Source organism: Equus asinus, chromosome 9 (genome assembly GCF_041296235.1).
Source record: "Equus asinus isolate D_3611 breed Donkey chromosome 9, EquAss-T2T_v2, whole genome shotgun sequence".
Lineage (NCBI taxonomy): Eukaryota > Metazoa > Chordata > Mammalia > Perissodactyla > Equidae > Equus > Equus asinus.
The window spans coordinates 63,644,637-63,664,100 of NC_091798.1; positions in this window are offsets into that span (position 1 = coordinate 63,644,637).

Here is a 19,464-nt window from a genome sequence, read left to right on the forward strand (position 1 = left end):
TAACCAAGGAATTTAGTTCACCACTAGAGTAGAGAGTCGTCATTGTCCCTGCCCAGCAAAAATTGATATGTGCTATGTGGGCCAGCGCCTGGCTTCCTCAGTCTCCCTTTTTCCAAGTGGAGACTTATAACTTCTGTTGAAGCTTATTGATCACCAGACTATGATGGGCCACCTCAAGCCGTGATGAAAAGGACAGCTCATCACACAGAGATCTTTGTCTTTGAATTGAATGAAACAACTGGATGAGACAATGGTGGGGTGCTCCTTGGGAAGGGGCTAGGAACATATTTTATTTATAAGAGGAAGGGTGTGTCTGAATGTTACAAAGCCAAAGGGGTGGAATGTGGTAGAAACTGCTACTTTTCTACTCAATAACATTTTATTCCTTACTAACAGAATCCAATTTTGTTCAAACTAGCAATGTACCCCAGAGTTGGATACACAATGACTAATCAATTGCCCTTTTCACACTAACTTCTAGAAGGCTCAGAGCCAAGTTTGTAGCTCTTCTTTAATAAAGAAGACTCTTTGGCGTACAGTATTTCTAGTTTCACCTTCCATTCCCACTCAAGATTTTCACCTTTCTTTTTCACCTATTTTCATAAATACTATCTTGCTGCACTTGCTTACCCCATTAGACCACCTCAAAACATTTCTAAAATAAACCATGTAGAAGCAGCAACAAGGAGCGTGAAAAAAATTAGAGAGAGAGGGAGAAGAGAGTGAGAAAGAAAGAGAGAGAGTGAGGGAGAGAAAGAAGAAAGGAAGGAAGGAGGGAGGGAAGGAAAGAAAGAAAGAGAGAACAAAAGGAAGGAAGGAAGATGCAAGAAAGAGAAAAAAAGAAAGAGAAAAAGAGAAAGAAGGAAGGAGGGGGGAAGGAAGGAAAAGAGAGAAAGGGAGAAAAGGAAGAAGGAAAGAAAGGAAGGAAGAAGAGATGGGAAGAAAGGATGGAAGGAGGGAGAGGAAGGAACATAAAACATACAATTAGATGAAGGGGAAACTTGCAGGTCCAAATCTATGAAAGAACAATAAATGCCATTACCATCAATGACACACTATAAGAATTAAACAATGTGGTTTACAGAAAAAAACTGATAAAAGATAGGAGAAACCATAAATGGATACAAACATAAAACTAACTGCCTGAGTTATATGATGATAGGTCCAAGCTTTTGAAACGTCCTTCCTCTCAATTCCTGGTGTCCTATAGGAAATTATGTTGATGCAATGGTTGCCTGTAAGGGCGCTATCAGGCAAGCTATTGCAGGGGCAAGAGCCTGGGGCCAAGTGCATCTCACTAATTAGCCTGATGAGCAGCTACAGTTTTTAATCTGGCAGAGAACAGGTGCCATATCAGATGTCACTAATAGGTGGCTGGTTTAAGATCTCACAAATATCAAGCAGCTCAAGGATAGTTGGTGCATTATGAATATTTAGTGTCCATTTGCTCCTTCCATCACTTTCTGTCTGTGTTCACACACATATTCTCTGCTTTCTTTGTCTAACATATCTCATGGGTTACCAACTTATTGATCTCTTCTTAACAAAGATGAGTTTTTTCCAAACGTTTGTTTTTTATCTCATCCTCTTTGGCAACATTTAAAATCCTCAAATAAAGGGGAAAACTCACATCACACCTGGCATCTTTCACTTTAACAAGGCTCCTTTCTACGTTCTTACATAAGAAGGGGAAAATGTCTAGCTCTGAATTTACCTTATTTAGCTTAATGCACGTCACTAAAACAAGTATATAAAACAATTTTAACAAAAGCCTAGCACATAGACTATATATTAATATCTATCTTTATACCTTAATTTGGCTTCTCAGGCATATTTCACTATGCAATAATTCTCCTATTTTCAAAAGGGCACCACTGAATTTCTTTAGGCATTTCCTCATAAATCTGTATCAATTTTATATGCAATAGGCTGTAATCCAACTCTCTCAACTGAATATTCTATGAAAAGTACAAGAAGACCTTGGACAAAATATCCTATTATTGAACTTTTACAATTTAATAAATTGTTAAGAATTATTCGGCTTTCTTCACCATTTCAAATCATAATACAATTTCCAATTATATTCCTGCTATCAATTCCTGATACCATAAAAAGAAAAAATCGAAGAGCCAAGCTATTTCATCTTTAAATAGATACCAGGCTATTACTGTTCCCTCAGAATCTTTTTCCTAAAAATAATTGTGATTCTCAGAGTTACTGGGAATAGGAAGTTGACAGCACAAATTCCATTACAAAATGACATAAAACAGTTTTGTGCCCTAGTTCCACTTATCTTTAGTCAAAATGACTAGATACATTTTTAGATGAACCAGGTCCTTTGCTTCCAGCCATGGCTAAGAGGTACACAAATGCTCTGTTCTGTTTATGGCACAGAAACCAGATGTGGTTTCAAGAAGAAATGGAAACTTTCTGGTCAATCATTGTTTGAAGAACTCAGTATTAATGATTCACAATAAAACTATATTTATATCAGATACTCCTTAGTATTCATATGGGCAATAAAAGTAGAGGCTAATGCCTACAGGAACACATGAGATGGTCCAGGCAGTAAATAACTCCATTCAATTCAATAACAACATCCAATTAATGTAGTAATATGAAGGTACATTTTGCTACTTACTCATCTGAAAGGTAAAGATCTCTGTCCCAAATCAGTCACTGTACAGATGTTATCTTAGTCAATTTGGGCTGCTATAACAGAATACCATAGACTGGGTAGCTAAAATGCCAGACATTTGTTTCTCATAGCCCTGGAGACTGGGAAGTCCAAGCTCAGCAACTGGCAGATCTGGTATCTGGTGAAGGCCCTCTTCCCGTTTTGCAGATAGCTGTCTTCTCCTGGTAGCCTCACAGAGCAGAAAGCAGAGAGAAAGGAAACAAGTTCTCTCATGTCTCTTCTTATTAGGGCACTGATCCCATAATGAGAGTTCCACTCTTGAGACCTAATTATCTCCCAGAATCCACCTCCTAATACCATCACATTGGAGGGTCAGAATTTCAACACGTGAATTTTGGTGCTACACAAACATTCTGTACATAACAGATGCTGTAGAGTATGGATTAATTTTAGGAATGCTGTTTGTGGTGGTTATGGTGCCCAGTTAGTGGCAACTACCTTCAGTTGGCCATATTCTATGCAAGGGTGTTTTCTTCTATTCTTTATTGAATAATTGCTTGTCTTTTAGGATTTTTGGTGTCCTGATAAAGAACAACTGTTAAGGAAAAGTATCAAAACTAGGAAATATGGCAAAAAGATTACCTCATGCCTTTTGAAAGCCACACTAGAGCATTGTCTAAGACATCATATTGTCTAACAAGGATCATCTGATGTAAGAGAAGGTGATTTTGACTATTATTTACTTTTGATTAAAGCCCCAATTCTGTAAAGTTATTTGTTTACTTGGAGAAGATTGATAAGTTGCAAATTTTTTTTGTCCAGTAGAAATGCAAGTAATTCCTTTTCAGAAGAAATGATATCCCAAAGCTTAAAGTCTATTGCTCCACAGAACACTAACTAGTTTTATCTCTAACTTAGGAATTAATTGGCCCTGAGCTAACACCTGTGCCCATCTTCCTCTACTTTATATGTGGGATGCCTGCCACAGCATGGCTTGACAAGTGGTGTGCAGGTCTTCACCGGGGATCCAAACTGGCAAACCCCAGCCACTGAAGTGGAACACACGAACTTAACCGCTGCGCCACTGTGCCGGCCCTATTTGCAAGTTTTTTAAAGTACATTTTATCACACTCCTCTTCCCCACCCTAGTGCAAGTTAAATTAGGAAATAGATAAGCTTAGGAAAGTTGGTATACTTAAAGATAGTATATTCAAAACATCTACTTTCTTTACTGGAAAATTTGACTGGAGAAGATGGCATTAGAGCTGGAGCCAGATGGTCTTGCCAATATTTCACTCTTGAATTAAACTCACTTGCTCACCCAGTTCCTAGCAGAACTGGACAACTTCAGTCCTATCACTGTCTCCACTCTCCAGAGGCAGGCCACTTTTACCACATGGCAAACTACAGATAATAACACTCTGTAAAGATAGAGGAATGGAAAAAGGAGTTGAGATGAGTTTGCACAATTCTTTCTCCCAAATCCTTCAATCACATAAGCCACTCATCCTTCCCTGGGGAAGAGTTAAGGAGTAGGAAGAGAGAGGCCAAGAAGGAAGATTAAATGTGAGGTCATTGCTGCCACAGTTCAGCAGATCTGATTATCTTACCCCCATGTGGAAATGGAGTGACCCTCCAGTCTGAAGAAAAGCACAAGCCCAGTTTTTGCCATAATATATGTAATGATTGCTACCTACATGCTTAGCATCTCAAGTATATGCCAAGCAATAACATGGAATACTTTTATATTAGGCCCTTACAAGAGGCCTCAATCAATCCATATAACGTCAAAAGAAGGAAGTTTTATTCAATTTTAACCTCTAGCAAAGCTCAGAGTTGATACTCAAGTATGTATTAAATGAGCAAATGACTGAATGAACACATAAATAAGTCATAGGAGGCAATTTCAGCATATTAGGGGAAGTTGAAGTTTTTCCTTTGAGCAGTGTAGAGAGTCCAGACAGCATAGCACATCTCTGCACCATGGCAGCTAATGAAGTACTTTCTTGAAAGAATGTTGGCTACATCAGCTTAGGTCTAAAAATAACATCTGGAGCATATTGATTTTGTCATTCCTTTTGCCTCTGAATTTCATCCAAATTATCCCAAATCAATCAGAATGAATATCATTGAGGTCCTTCAATAAAGGAGATGCCACATGTTCCTTTGGAAGAGAATTTCATGTCTCTCAAACCTTACAACTAAGAATTTTTGAAGTCCATTTGAAATCCTCTCTGTCCCAAAACAAACTTAATTCTATTTTCTCTTCAGAAAAGGAAAGAACTTTAGTCAAAGAAATCTCCTCTTTGCAAAATATATGCTGCCCTTTCACAATTTTGCATGTAGTCTATTCCAGTTAAATAATCTGAATCTTTTCAAAAAGGAAATTTAAACAACCCCAAACTAGAAACAATCAAAATGTCTATAAATGGAAAAATAAATAAATTTTAGTAAATTCAAACGAATGAATGCTAAGTAGCAATAAAATGGAAAAACTACTGATATACACAAAAACATAGATGAATCTCAAGACATATGATGAGTGAAAGAAGATAGACACAAAAAAGTACACACTGTATGATTCTATGTATATGAAATCCAAGTGATCTATGGTTATAGAAATCAAAACAGTAGTTGTTTCGGGGTTATGTGTGTGTCGAGGGGGAATTGACTGGAAAGGGACAAGAAGTAACATTCTAGGGTGAGGGAAATGTTCCACACCTTGTTTTGTTTAATCAATTCATGAATACACACAATAGTCAAAATTTATTGAACTGAATGTTTAATGTGTGTGCATTTTAATATATGTAAATTAAATTCCAAGAAGAAAATTTAGAAAAGCAAATAAAGGGCTGTTACGGACATTGCCAACAGCCTTGCCAGCACTTTCCGTAAGTCAAGAACCTGTTGCCTTCTGGAAAGCTGAGATTGTAGCTAAACAAAAATCAGTTTCTGGCTGGCTGCAATTTTTCTCCTCTGGAGGTAGTGAGGTTCTCCAGAAGAATAGGTTGAGTCAGGACATCAGTTTCCAAATAATTCTGTACTTCATAGTGTGCTGGGCTCTGAAGGGGATCAAAGCCAGTAATTAATGAGACCTGCCCTCTCTTAGCCAGGTTGTTTTTCTGATGTGCTTCCCAAACGAACAGGTCTGGAGGGCAATTGGGTGTGAACTTTTTGTAGCTATTCCCATCAAGGAACCGAATCAGCAAAGGGGTTCTCCAGTTGATGAAAAAAATAATAGGTCATTTTTTTATCTGCGCAAGTACAGATCTTTCCCCAAAGTGAAGACGACGAGATTGCCAGTACTAATTAATCCCAGCTAAGACATCCCAGAATTTATAGGATGTACAAAAATACTCTTGTTCAATATTAATGACACTGCGCCAGTTTCCTTAAGTGGATAGGCTTTGGTGACAGAAAGATTGTCTACTAACTAGAGAGTGATCTTGGCCAAACTTCTTCAAATGACTTCACTGCTCAGAGGTAATGGGAAGAGTAAATAAGATGATTTATTTGGAGTGATCAAGTGAGGTCAATAAACGTACATCTTGAGATGAGATTCTTTCTCAACTCTTCTCTCAGAAATTTGCATGCCCAACACATATGCGGAAGGATGACCTTGATTTCCTTTTGAGGAAAACACCTCCTCAGAAACATAACTGAGTCTTCAGTAAGCTATTCCACCATTCTATCAAGCTACTTGCTTCTGTGGTATCATAATTACTATAGAAAATACCAAAATCTTTGTAAGCATTAGGGGAGAATATGAAAGCCAATCATTTGGATGATTCTTAATTACCTCTTAGTCCCCCTCCCCAAAGTGACCTGGTAGACTGGTGGAATAACTTACTGAAGACTCAATTATGATGCTAGTTGAGAGATAACCCCCTGGAAGAATGGATATTATCGTACGGAAGGCAGAATATGTTTTGATTCAACAACCAATATATGGTACTGTTTCTCCCATAATCAGAATGCCTGAATCCGAGAATTAAGTGGTGGAAGTGGGAATGACTATCTACGACATTTAATTACCCTCTCTCAGAGTTCTTGCTTCCCTTCCCCTCAACTTCAAGTTCTTCTGGTTTGGAAGTCTTTGTTCCTAAGGGAGGAATGCCTCCACCAGGGAGAAAAAATAAAAGTTCCATTGAATTGGAAGTTGAGTCGCTACTTACCTTTTAGGCTCTTTGTGCCACTGAATAAACAAGCAAAAGGAGAGAAATAAGATGCTGTATTGTTTGGGTGATTTCTCTTGATTACCACGGGGAAACTGTGTTACTGTTCTTTCCCTGGGGGGTAGGGAAGACTGGGATTCTCTCCAGTGTCCCATCAGGTTCCACTGTTAAGAGGTTGCTGAAAGGAGACTGCAAGGCTGGAGCAGGGAGAAGAGACATTCTCTTTCTTGTTTGCTTCCTATTCCAGTTAGCAGCCCCCTGGCAACACTTCTTTGATCCAGAAGAAGCAATTTATTCTAGAAGCAATGGCTGATTCCAGTTTGCCGTTTTCCCATACCAGAACCTCATAACCTCATAATCTCACAGAAATCCCTCAGAGGCACCAGCACCAGTTGGCCAATGCCACCTCCTTAGAGATCTGGTCCTACCTCCATGTGACACCTCCTCCAAGTTCCTGAGGCACAAGTACCAGCCAGGCAGCACTACTGTCCTCAGAGTTCTGAATTCCATACCTATGGGGCACCAGTAGCATTTGGACAGGATGCTTGCCTCAGAGATCTACTAACCTCTGCTCTTCAAGGCCCTTTCTCCAAGTTTCTAAAATTTAATAATTCCAACCTTTCCTCCTTGTTTCTCTGATCCTACAAGTGGGCAGTTTCTGAATGGATTCTGACTGAATAGCCTGTTAGTGGTCGTTCCTTACATTTATCCATAGCTAAGGAAGCATCTAATAATTAACAGAATTTTCCAAAGTATGTTTCCATCAGAAGCTTTCAGGTATTAAGCGTCTACCTTGCATCAGGCCCTCATGTTATATGCTTCTCTGACTTTTTATATTTAATCCTCATTTGGGGGAAGAAAATTGAGCCAAGATAACTAAAAAATATGTGTTAATGTGTTTAAATCAGATAGTATTTTTAGAAATAAGTAGACAATGTGAGGATAAAGTCTCGTACAAAATAAGTAAACAATAAAAAGAAAGGTCAAGGACTGAAAAAATACAGACAGATCAACTGGTGTTGACAACAACTTATGTCTACAAGACATAATGGAAGGAAAATCTCTGGTTCTTTGCACGTGACAAAAGTGTAATGTGGTTGACCTATGATGGGAAGAAAATCAAAAATGATTAAGCATATCTCCAAGGGAAGACAGTGCAGGTGTCAATAAAGACAAAGATACTGGACCATTGTTTATAGTATAGTGACATGGTATATCAAGAAGTGGATGTACAGGGCTAACTGGGACCTCTGGAGGTATTGACTACCTCAAGGGAAGCACTAGGTAGAAACCTGGTTGAAATCAGAAGAAGGAGCAAAGAAAGAGGAGTCTATAATTGTGAGAAAATTGGAAACCCAGTCTTGCATCTTTGGGATCTCTTAGGGCATTGCAGACCTGATGTTCCCCTCCCTGGGAAGAGGCAGAGGCTCACTCAGGGGTGTCAGTGTGACTTGGCCTGGGACTGATAACGTGTAGTATCCTATTTCTTAGATTGTTCTCCAATCCTGGTGGTTTAGGCCTCTCACAGGTAAGGACAGAATAGGGAATCAACTCTCATAACAACCCTATGGGGCAGGATTATTTTCATCCCTTCTTTACAGATGAGGACATTGAGACTCAGAGAAGCTAAGTCTTCCAGCTGGCAAGTGGCAGAGCTGCACTTAGAAACCAGGTGTTTCTGACTCCAAAGTCCTCTAATGTCATACTTTGTGCCCAATTGTAAATTCAAAGTGGAAATAGTTGAGGTTACTGAAGGGTGGCAGAATACACCATCCTTTTGGCAGAAGGATTATTTTGAGCTAAAGGCACTTGGAAAACAGCAGGTACAGGAAGGGTGCTGTGACCTCATCTTTTATTCCTGAAAACAAGAGATAAAACTTCCATGTGGAAGATGTCCTCCCTGTACCAGGAGGAAAGAAACATTATTATCACCAGAGACTGGGAATCAAAGTGGAGAGACTTCTGTACAAACAGACCTTGTTAAAATAATTCTTAGCTCCCTTTAGCTCCCCATATACTTAGTTACTTTTCCACAATTGCCTCTCTTTGTTCAACTTAGTATAGAAGCATTTAAATTTTCCCACTTCTTTAGGTCTTCATTTCCTTATGAGGGTTCTGACATCACATACAATTTATATTGAATAAATCTGTGTGCTTTTCTCCTGTTAATCGGTTTTATGTCAATTTAATTCTCAGGTCCAGCCACAGACCCTAAGAGGGAAGAGGCAAAGTTTCACCTTCCCTAAGCTACAATATAAACCCCTTATTAATACATCTCTCTCTCTCTCTCTCTTTTTAAACTATAATTGAGGACCTCTAACTGTAAGCTTCTTTGGGAGAAAAGATCTTGATGATATTTTCTCCATAAAAATTTTTTACCTCAACATCTCTACTCTATACTTCTCATGTTCAGTACCTACTTAGAAGCAGGGAATGTAAAGACTTTAAATGTTCTTAATATGTAGGAAATACCTCAATTTATCTTTCACAGTTCAGTACTATTCGACAAACTGTAACTGAACACCTACTCTGTGCCAGAAACTGTGCTCCTGCCTTCTAAGAACTTATGGGCCACTGGGTAAGACAGAGGCATAAAAAGACAATTTCATCCCAACATGTTTTGGTAAAGAATATAAAATTACTCTTAGAATTATGCATAGGATGCTGTGACGACACAAGGTAGGAACACCTAACCCAATCTAGGATGAGAGTAGTGTTCAAGAAAGGCTTCCCAAGAAAGAAGAAATAAGTCTTGATGATAAGTAGTTTTTAGCCTGGTGCAGAAGGGAAAGTACAATCCATAGAATGGGAACATCCATTTGGATACCTCAAAGGCACTTCAAATCCAACTACCCTCCACTTATACTCAACTACCTCCATGCATGTGCTCACGCACAACACACACATACACACACACATGCACACAATCTTGCAGAATTTCTTATTAGGGTGAATGACACAACCATCCAGCCAGAGCTGCAATTAGAAACCCAGGAGTTGACTTTAACAACTTTCTCACAACCATTACCAAATCAGCTCTTCCCACAGCCTAAAGATCTCCTTGGCTGTGTCCCACACATTGCCGTATGCCATATTTTTATCATTCCTTCATCAAAATATTTGCTGTTTTTCTATATTGTGGCTGCTGTTCAACTAATCCAATGAATTCTTAACTTCAGATATTTTATTTTACAGTTCTATAACATATAATTTTGGTCATTTTCTGGAATTTCAATTTTTCTGTTAACATTCTCCATCTTTTCATCCAGTTTGTTCATATTTTCTTCAACATCTTAATTGTTTCACTTTATCTTTGGCTCCAAATGTCTTTGGGGAAAGCTCTATCCTGTGTGTATTACAGGCTCCTTCCTCGGGCAGGACATGAGTCCCCAGAGGTCCTGCTCTGATTTACTGCAGCCTCTAGATTCCTGGGCCACCTGACACTCAGCACAGGGCTCCTAAGGGAGAATCGGTGGGCCAGGAGAAGGCACTTAGCCTTGACACTCCTCCAGGTTCCAGTGTGTCTTGCCAGCCCCTACACAGACATCAAAATCTCCACTGATTTCTCTTTACCTCTTTAGTCTTTCAGCCTAAGGCAGGCCCAATCTTCCACCTGTGAGTGCCTGACTCTTCCTTCTCTGGGGAGGGAAGTGGCCACTGATCTTCTCTCATCTAGAAGAGAATTCTCTCTTTGTAGAATAGAGTTCCTTTAGATTTCTTTCCACCCACAATATTTTATTGGCCTAAAAAAAAATATGATATTATATTCTATCTTTATTTTTTAGTTGTTACAACTAAAACTGCAGGGTGCTCTTGTTATTACAGGAGCATTGGTCTGTTGCAAACATCTATAGTCTAACTCCTAAATACCTCTTGAAGGCATCCAGTTTTCTCCACTTCTATTCACACACCTGATCAAAGCCACCATCCTCTCACCTAATGTCCTCAGCAGTCATCCTGTTTCCCCTCTCATTCCACGGCTCTCTAATCTGTTCTCCACTCTACAGCCATTGAACTCTTCACAATGCACGTCAGAAGATAACGCTTCCTTGTTGAACACCCTTCAATGGTTTCTTCCTACTCTTAAGATAAAAATCAAAATCCTTAACATGTGCGGCCAGCCCCATGGCTGAGTGGCTCTGCTTCAGTGGCCCAGGGTTCGCCAGTTAGGATCCTGGGCATGGCCCTGCACTCTGCCGATCAAGCCATGCTATGGCACCATCCCACATAGAAGAACTAGAATGACTTGCAACTAGGATACACAAATATGTACTGGGGCTTTGGGGAGAAAAAAAGAGGAAGATTGGCAACAGATGTTAGCTCAGAGCCAATCTTCTTAAAAATAAAATCCTCTACATGTGGTTTTTGGGTGATGATGATGTGTCAGTGCAGGTGTATCAATTGTAATGAATGTACCACTCCGGTGGGAGATGTTATAATGGGGAAGCTACACATGTGTGGGGGCAGTGGGTATACGAGAAATCTCCATACCTTCCTCTCAATTTTGCTGTAAACCAAAAACTGCTCTAAAAAACAAAGTCTATTAAATATATACTTAAATACATATATTTAAAAGACAATATATATACATATCTGAAGACTTTGTATATATGTGTATGTCTATACAGTTAGTCCTCTGTATCTGTGGGTTCTACATCCACAGATTCAACCAACCGTTGAAGGCCTACAATTGCCTACTGAACACATACAGACTTTTTTTTCTTGTAATTATTTCCTAAGCAATACAGTATAACAACTATTTACATTGTGTTATGTATAAGTAATCTGGAGATGATTTAAAGTACATAGGAGACTGTGCATAAGTTATATGTAAATACTACACCATTTCACATAAGAGACTTGAGCATCTGTGGATTTTGGTATCCATGGTGGGGCTCTGGAACCAACGCCCCATGGATACCAAGGGAGGACTATATATATAGGCATACCTCATTTCATTCTGCTTCACTTTATGGTGCTTCACAGATACTGCATTTTTTTACAAATTGAAGGTTTGTGGCAACTCTGCGTTGAGCAAGTCTATTAGCATCATTTTCCAACAGCATTTGCTCACTTCATCTCCCTGTGTCACATTTTGGCAATTCTCACAATATTTCAAACATTTTCATTATTATTATATTTGTTATGATGATCTACAATCAGTGATCTTTGATGTTACTATTGTAATTGTTTTGGGGTTCCACGAATTGCACCCATATAAGATAGCAAAATTAATCAATAAATGTTGTGTGCGTTCTGAATGCTCCCTCTACCAGCCGTTCTCCTGTCTCTCTCCCTATTCTTGGGCCTCCCTGTTCCCTGAGACTCAACAATACTGAAATTAGGCCAATCAATAACCCTCCAATGGCCTCTAAGTGTTCAAGTAAAAGGAAGATTCACATATCTCTCATTTTAAATCAAAAGCTAGAAATGATTAAGCTTAGTGAGAAAGGCATGTTGAAAGCCAAGACAGCCCGAAAGCTAAGCCTCTTGCACCAGTTAGCCAAGTTGTGAATGCAAAAGAAAAGTACTCGAAAGAAATTAAAAGTGCTACTCCAGTGAATACAGAAATGATAAGAGAGCAAAACGGCCTTATTGCTGATACGGAGAAAGTTTTAGCGGTCTGGATAGAAGATTAAACCAGCCACAACATTCCCTTAAGCCAAAGCATAGTCCAGAGAAAGGCCCTAACTAACTCTCTTCAATTCTGTGAAGGCTGAGAGAGGTGAGGAAGCTGCAGAAGAAAAGTTTAAAGCTAGCAGAGGTTGGTTCATGAGGTTTAAGGAAAGAAGCCATCTCCATAACATAAAAGTGCAGAGTGAAGCAGCAAGTTCTGATGTAGACGCTGTGGCAAGTTATCCAGAGATCTAGCTAAGATAATTAATGAAGGGGCTACACTAAACAGATTTCCAATATAGATGAAACAGCCTTCTATTGGAAGAAGATGCCATCTAGGACTTTCATAGCTAGAGAGGAGAAGTCAATGCCTGGCTTCAAAGCTTCAAAAGACAGGCAGAGTTTCTTGTTAGATGCTAATGCACTTGGTGACTTTAAGTTGAAGCCAATGCTCATTTACCATTCCAAAAATCCTAGGCCTTTAAGAATTATGCTAAATACACTCTGCCTGTGTTCTATAAATGGAACAACAAAGCCTAGATGACAGCATATCTTTTCACAACATGGTTTACTGAGTATTCTAAGCCCACTGTTGAGACCTACTGCTTAGAAAAAAAAGATTCCTCTGAAAATATGTGTGCCCACTAACAATGCATCTGGTCACCCAAGAGCTCTGATGGAGATGTACAATGAGATTAATGTTGTTTTCTTGCCTGCTAACACAACATCCATTCTGCAGCCCATGGATCAAGGGGTAATTTGGACTTTCAAGTCTTATTATTTAAGAAATACATTTCCTAAGGCTATAGCTGCCATAGACAGTGATTCCTCTGATGGATCTGGGGAAAGCAAATTGAAAGCCTTCTGGAAAGGATTCAACATTTTAGATGCTATTAAGGACATTCATGATTCATGGGAAGAAGCCAACATACCAACATTAACAGGAGCCTGGAAGAAGCTGATTCCAACTCTCATGGAGGACTTTCAGGGGTTCAAGACTTCAGTGGAGGAAGTAACTGCAGATGTGGTGGAAACAGCAAGAGAACTAGAATCAGAAGTGGAGCCTGAAGGTGTGACTGAATTGCTGCAATCTCACGATAAAATTTTAACAGATGAGGAGTTGCTCCTTACGAATGAGCAAAGAAAGTGGTTTCTTGAGATTAAATCCACCTCACCTGGTGGAGATTAAATCACCTGGTGAAGATGCTGTGAAGATTGTTGAAATGACAACAAAGGATTTAGAATATTACATAAACTTAGTTGATAGAGCAGCAGCAGGGTTTGAGAGAAGTGATTCCAATTTTGAAAGAAGTTCTATTGTGGGTAAAATGCTATCACACAGCATCACGTACTACAGAGAGGAAGAGTCAATCGACGTGGTAAACTTCACTGTTGCCTTAGTTTAAGAAATTGTCACAGACACCCCAACCTTCAGCAATCACCCTGATCAGTCAGCAGCCATCAACATCGAGGCAAGACCCTCCACCAGCAAAAAGATTATGACTCACTGAAAGCTCAGATGATGGCTAGCATTTTTTAGCAATAAAGTATTTTTTAATTAAGGCACGTACATTGTTCTTTTTAGACATAATGCTATTGCATACTCAATAGACTACAGTATAATGTAAAAATAATTTTTTAATGTATTGGGAAACCAAAAAATTTGTGTGACTCACTTTATTGCGATATTCACTTTACTGCAGTGGTCTGGAACCAAACTTGCAATATCTCGAAGGTATGCCAGTATGGGAGAAGGGTGGATGTTGGATGGCCAAGGGGAGGACTATGGGGATATCTGTCCTACTTTTTTGACCCCACATAACTTGTGAACACTCTTTCAATGTTTGGAGAATTTCCTACCTAAAGTCTCTGCATCCCCAACATAGAACCCAGAACCTCACTCTCTAGACCTCCCTTGTAGCTTGGGTACAGGTGTGAGCCTTAGACTGTTCCAACTGGATGCATCCACATGACAATGTAAAGCATAAGTCATTGTTGTGGAGAAGGAGGTGCTGTATGGAATCTATTCCAGTGAGGGAGGTGGCCAAGACCTCCAGCCTTCAGAATCACCAGGGACACTAGCACCAGGGCAAGGATCAGCCATGCAAGTGCCTTGGGAGGATCTATACATGGTTTTCAGCCACAGGCCACAAAAGACTTGAAAAGATCCTTAAGGTTCTTTAATAAATTATTTTTTGCTGAAGATAACTGAAACTGATTCTAAACATCCAGAGTGATATATTTCATTATATTAACAATTTAAACATTCTTGATTTATCCCTTCATTGTCTTAGTCCAAAGTTTGTCATCTAGTCCTAACTGAACTCAGTAGACCACTGGTCCCAACTAAATCTGAGATTGAATGGGATCTCAAAACCTAAGAGCCACCCTGGTCCCACTGGCTCTCTCAGAGGATCTGAGAGTAGTATTGACTCATATTCCATATCTTGGCACATCAGGATTTAAGGTATTTTCAGAGATGAGCACTGGGATTGCATAGTATATGCTACCACATCTTGGTGAAGCTACACATTTCTTTAATCAATCAATTAGGGCAGTAAGTCTCAGGACTCCTTCACTCTTAAAAATTATTAAGGACCCCACCAAGCTTTGATTATATAGATTCTATCTATTGATATTTCCTATATTTGAAATACTGAGATCAAAAAGAGTAGAATAACTTCCTAGTCTTATTACGAAAATACTTTTTCATAAGATTTTGCTGAGCCTCTGAAAGGATTTCAGGGACTTCCAGGGAACACAGGATCACTCTATGAAAAACAGGCAATTAGGTATTTATTGAACACCTGCTGTGTGCACAACATTGCAACGGACTCTACAGCAAATTAGGAAGTTCAGCTGAGGGCAACAGCGTAAGCAGAGGCAGAGGCATGGGAATGAGCTGCCATGGTGGCAGATGAGGAGGAAACCAACCAGGCTGAGTGCTTTGAAGACGGGGAAAACCGTGAGAGACACTTTTCCATATGATCTAAATTTACCCCAAACGCTCATGGGCAAGGTTATCTGTTCAGAGGTTTTGCTCCATAAGAACTATTTAAAAAAAAAAAAAAAAAAAAAAAGGGCCTTTTGTTTCATAAAAGAAGAATTTTTTAAAGAGTAGTTTTTTCAAAAGATAAAATTGGTTTCAAGTGATACAATGTGTGGTTTATTTGTTGAGAGATTGTCATTTTCCAGCAGGAAGGGGAATGGTAATTTCTTTCTTTGGGCTCTGTTAAAGGGTGAAGAGAGAAGCTAATGTGAGAATATGTCTCTGCCATTTAGTTCATTTGGAGTCAAGTGGACTATTTCTGTTTATTGTTGAAGGAGAGTGAAACTCTCCGCCCAACGTTCCTCATGCTTTCTGGGAAACTTCAATCAGGTACCATACCACTTAGGTGAGGACGTCTTCCACCAAGACCTGCCCTTCCTACTACTTTCTGGAGAAGCTCAGGCTCATCCAAGCACCAGGTGACTCATGGCCACTTCCATGTGTCTTCTACGTCCCAGCTCATGTCAGCCAAGTGCAGAGAGAAGACAGACCTGGAGATCATCCACTCCTCTCAAAGAGCCAATGGCAGGGACTCACATCCAAGCAAGTATCATCAGGTCACATGGGGCCTGGGGATTTCTGGGAAGGTCCAGTAATTCAGGAAGCAAACACAGTTGTAGCTTCCAGGGGTCACCTTTCAGAAGGAAGTAAAATCCTGGCCAGATACATAGGATCTGTGTACATAATAGGATGTACGCACGATGGATGTATGTATGGTGAGATATATACAAATAAATTTTATTTGAAAAACTAAATGAAAAGAGTAAAAAATAAAGTAAAATAGAGTAAAAAAACACAATTAAATATACAGAGTACTGAACTGCATAAATAGCTATACCCAGAATCAACAGCTGTTAACATTTTATCCTATTTTGTCTAACTTTAAATAAAAATACATTAGATAATGCAGACAAGTTGAAGTTTTCTTCGTACCCAGTTCAAGGACCACTGGTCTCCACATATCCCCAGAAGTGACAACTAGCATGCTTTTAGCCACCCCTGACTTTCCATTACCTTTTTCATTTCCTGTTTATCTCTGAATTTTGTCTTTCTTTGCTGGCGCCTCCCTGCCCCACTCACCTTTCTTCCAAGATCCATGGCAGTTGTCCTCTTCTCCATGCAGCCTTTCCTAGCTCCACAGAAGCAGATGCTGTGCTGTCTCTCCTCCTGCATGGCTCATCTCCAGGAGTTGGAGGTCAGGCACCTTGTCTCACTTGCGCTGGTATCTGCAACATCTTGTGGAACCCTACACAGGATTACTGAATGAACCACTGAGGAAAGGGAAGGGACAAGGATGGGTTGAAAGAAGCTCACGGTCCCCCATGCATCTATTTCCTCACCTGTATCAGTCTGCTTGTGCAGTGCCCTTCACCTCACCTCCTTGTCATCACAACAGACATGCACAACTCATCCTGTTCCCTGCTTCCACCTTCCAGTAGGATCAGACCGTATCCAATGTGCCAAGAGCTAACACTGGCACTCAGCTCCCTGGGGAGTGGACCTCAGATCTAACACGGCAAGGCCAATTCCTCACCTCCACTTCCCCAGATCTGACCATCTAGTATCAATCCATTTCTTCCAGAGAATGGAGAGGTGGAAATTTCCAAGAAAGACTAGGGTTTTTTTCTCCTGAATTATTTTATCTCTTCGTATGCATTGCTTTTCTAAATTGTAATCAAATCCTTTGTTAAAACAAGAAGGGCAGTGAAACAGCAAGCAGATGTTTGGTCATATTTTACTCTCCTCCATGCAGGTATACATGTACATTTAGAAGTTACTTGAGACCTTCCGTCTGCACACACACATGCATGCACATGCGTGCATGCTGCGCCCTTTGAAATGAAGAAACTCCTAGCAATCACTCTTTTTCAAAGTGTGAAGGTTTAGAAACAACTTTTGTTTCATCTTTGCTCTAAAAGATAGCAAAGGCAAAAGGCCAAGCAAAAGAATATAAAAGAATGATGAGCTAAAAATTAAGCTCCCCCAGGACCAAAATCCTTGTATCTTTTGTTTCCTTAAGTATTTCAAGAGCATAAAACAGCACCTGAGACAGAGTAGGTCTAAGTAAGTATTTGATGTCAGAATGAATAAGTCAATGATTGAATGAAGAGTCCATCACTGTGCCGGCTAAGGAAGCTGCCACCTTTTGGTATATTATACTTCTTAGAGACTCAGTCTACACAGTGAGGTGAGTTCAGGCTGGGCAACCCCCTCGATTGCCACTCCTTCTCCCATTGGGCTTGCATAATATTTACTCTAGAGAGCAGGGTGTGGCCAGGAGCAAGGAAACAAAGGCCAGAGCTATGGGACAGAAGCCAGACTTGGAAAGTTCAGATGGGGAAAGAGAACCAAAATAAATGAGTTATAAAGACTATAATTTAGTCAGAAATAGTGGAAAAAATTAAAATGGGGGCCCACCCTGGTGGCTCAGCGGCTAAGTTCACACGTTCTGCTTCTCGGCTGGCCGGGGTTCGCTGGTTCAGATCCTGGGTATGGACATGGCACCGCTTGGCAAAAGCCATGCTGTGGTAGGCATCCCACGTATAAAGTAGAGGAAGATCGGCATGGATGTTAGCTCAGGGCCAGTCTTCCTCAGCAAAAAGAGGAGGATTGGCAGTAGTTAGCTCAGGGCTAATCTTCCTCAAAAAACGTTAAAAAAATTAAAATGGTAGCCAAAAACGCTGATGTGAAATATCCATTCCTGGCCATAACAGCAAATAAATGATACTGCTAAAAATTATTTGTCTAAGATTTATGCCATTCTTATTTTTTTTACAGTGAACATTACATCATTGTTATATACATGCCTGTGGTGTAAATCACTTTTTAAAAATTGCAGATGAAAATTAAGAATTGAATATCTTATGTACCTCTTTAGAGACATTTAGAATTTAGCTGGAATTGGAAATTAGTCTAATTGGAATTGGAAATTCAGCATACAGTAGAGACAGTGAAAAAAAATCCCTACAGAATTCTTTGTACAACGGATTAAATTTCATCGTAAGGCCTCATACCTCTGGATTTTGCAGGGGGCTGGGCAAGGGGTGGAGGCAACGACAAAATTACTAAATTAAAATTACCTATCTCTTTCACATTAGTTTAGGCTTTTTTGAATAACGTTCAGTGAAATTTTATGATCAAATTTTCTACTATGGCTGTTTCTTTCCTGTCAGTGGTTTAATCCACTCCCTTCTCCTTTCCAAGATGGTGTATGGGTAAAGTGAAAGCCTTCTGTGTTGCCAGATCCTCCCCTCCACTCACCACCACCAACCTGCCTAGCCTGCACTGGAAGTCTCAGGCAGCCTTCCAACTGGGCCCTGGGCTAGGATGGTGCCACCACACTCTGGTATGCGGTAAGGGCTCACTCTGCCACAGTGGCTCTGTAGCTAGACCACTGGCACTATACTCTGGGCTCTCTCCCTAGGTCCCCTCAGGAAGCAGATGGAAACTTCCAGAGGTCTCCAAATACCACCCACAGTCATGGAAAACTGGGTTGTGAGCTGTCACAGGCTTCTCCCTCTGCCTAAATATGTCACCATACAATCACACCTTGACTACAGTTCAGTTTGAGGCTCAATGAGATTCTATTTCAGGATTTGTTAAAAGATAATCATTATCTAATTAGTGTAAGGGGAAAACGTAAATTCAGAGCTGCTGGCAGCTGTACTGCCTCAGGTTCTGACCACTTATACGCTGGAAATAGAAGATTCTGGCACATAGTAGGTACCCAATAAATATCTGATGAGTCAAGGAATGAAGACAGATCTTGACTGAAACGTTGGCCAATAACGAGGGGAGCAAAAAGGGGAGATGGAAACTAATTCCCAAGGAACCCGTGGATTTAGCAGTAGGTAAAGCCAATTTTTATCCCCGGACTTTGCAGACACTCATGTATTTGAGATGGGCTTCTGTCGCTTGCAAGCAAGTGATTAATAAAAAGGTATAACCCTAATATAACTTACACTAATAAATTTGAAAATCCAGAT